Below are 2,500 nucleotides of genomic sequence, written 5' to 3'. Positions count from 1 at the left end.
TCCCCCCACGCAGCTGCGGAAGCCTGGGTTCAGCCAAGGTGCAGACCTCCAGCCGAACAGGGACTCATAGCCAAAACGCATACCCAGGCCTACGGAGGTGAAAACCAGCTTAAATGAGTCGAAATGTGTCGGGGCTGAGAGGTACCTCTCTCTCATATATTCTGCCGGTGGTGTGCAAAACTGGGTCTTTGCATGGAGTGTCACCCTATACCCACTTTAGGGACGCATGCAAAAAAGTGCCCGATCGCCTGGAACTGTCAGGCGGATTCGGCTCCCTGGAATTTCCTCATTCTGGTTCTTTTTCACTTTTTGTCTCTTTTGCGACATCTAGTGGGCAGGCTGCATTACTGCAACCGGGGACACCTCAAAACGCTTGGAACTGGGGAGCGGGCTCAATTTACAAACGTTTTGCGGGTCCTGGAAGTCAAAATTGTGACTTCTGAAAACGACTAAGTATCAAGGACTCATCGCGCGAATCGCTCTGGAACTGAAATCGGATGCGCGCACTGACATGCTCCCCTCTCTGGAAGTCTGACACAAGTTGAAAAATTTTCTAAGTCCCCAAAAATTTTTTTTTTCAACTTTTTTTCAATTTTCCCCCTGTGGGATATATATTTTACCCACACTTTTGGAGCCCTCCTGGGATGCCCTCTAACATACTAGAACCTCATTTTGTGGAAGTTTTCACAAAATTGTGAAATTTTCCAAAAAGTCAGAAATTTTGCAAAAACGACTAAGTATCAAGGACTCATCGCGCGAATCGCTCTGGAACTGAAATCGGATGCGCGCACTGACATGCTCCCCTCTCTGGAAGTCTGACACATGTGTGAAAATTTTCTAAGTCCCCAAAAATTTTTTTTTTCAACTTTTTTTCAATTTTCCCCCTGTGGGATATATATTTTACCCACACTTTTGGAGCCCTCCTGGGATGCCCTCTAACATACTAGAACCTCATTTTGTGGAAGTTTTCACAAAATTGTGAAATTTTCCAAAAAGTCAGAAATTTTGCAAAAACGACTAAGTATCAAGGACTCATCGCGCGAATCGCTCTGGAACTGAAATCGGATGCGCGCACTGACATGCTCCCCTCTCTGGAAGTCTGACACATGTGTGAAAATTTTCTAAGTCCCCAAAAATTTTTTTTTTCAACTTTTTTTCAATTTTCCCCCTGTGGGATATATATTTTACCCACACTTTTGGAGCCCTCCTGGGATGCCCTCTAACATACTAGAACCTCATTTTGTGGAAGTTTTCACAAAATTGTGAAATTTTCAAAAAGTCAGAAATTTTGCCAAAAACGACTAAGTATCAAGGACTCATCGCGCGAATCGCTCTGGAACTGAAATCGGATGCGCGCACTGACACGCTCCCCTGTCTGGAAGTCTGACAAAAGTTGAAAAATTTTCTAAGTCCCCAAAAATTTTTTTTTTCAACTTTTTTTCAATTTTCCCCCTGTGGGATATATATTTTACCCACACTTTTGGAGCCCTCCTGGGATGCCCTCTAACATACTAGAACCTCATTTTGTGGAAGTTTTCACAAAATTGTGAAATTTTCCAAAAAGTCAGAAATTTTGCAAAAACGACTAAGTATCAAGGACTCATCGCGCGAATCGCTCTGGAACTGAAATCGGATGCGCGCACTGACATGCTCCCCTCTCTGGAAGTCTGACACATGTGTGAAAATTTTCTAAGTCCCCAAAAATTTTTTTTTTCAACTTTTTTTCAATTTTCCCCCTGTGGGATATATATTTTACCCACACTTTTGGAGCCCTCCTGGGATGCCCTCTAACATACTAGAACCTCATTTTGTGGAAGTTTTCACAAAATTGTGAAATTTTCAAAAAGTCAGAAATTTTGCCAAAAACGACTAAGTATCAAGGACTCATCGCGCGAATCGCTCTGGAACTGAAATCGGATGCGCGCACTGACACGCTCCCCTGTCTGGAAGTCTGACAAAAGTTGAAAAATTTTCTAAGTCCCCAAAAATTTTTTTTTTCAACTTTTTTTCAATTTTCCCCCTGTGGGATATATATTTTACCCACACTTTTGGAGCCCTCCTGGGATGCCCTCTAACATACTAGAACCTCATTTTGTGGAAGTTTTCACAAAATTGTGAAATTTTCCAAAAAGTCAGAAATTTTGCAAAAACGACTAAGTATCAAGGACTCATCGCGCGAATCGCTCTGGAACTGAAATCGGATGCGCGCACTGACATGCTCCCCTGTCTGGAAGTCTGACAAAAGTTGAAAAATTTTCTAAGTCCCCAAAAATTTTTTTTTTCAACTTTTTTTCAATTTTCCCCCTGTGGGATATATATTTTACCCACACTTTTGGAGCCCTCCTGGGATGCCCTCTAACATACTAGAACCTCATTTTGTGGAAGTTTTCACAAAATTGTGAAATTTTCCAAAAAGTCAGAAATTTTGCAAAAACGACTAAGTATCAAGGACTCATCGCGCGAATCGCTCTGGAACTGAAATCGGATGCGCGCACTGACA

The sequence above is a fragment of the Phyllobates terribilis genome, unplaced genomic scaffold, assembly GCF_046119375.1.
Source record: "Phyllobates terribilis strain yellow unplaced genomic scaffold, ASM4611937v1 Scaffold_2457__1_contigs__length_129993, whole genome shotgun sequence".
NCBI classification, from domain to species: Eukaryota; Metazoa; Chordata; class Amphibia; order Anura; family Dendrobatidae; genus Phyllobates; species Phyllobates terribilis.
The sequence above is the reverse complement of the archived record's forward strand: the minus strand, read 5'-3'. Positions refer to the sequence as shown.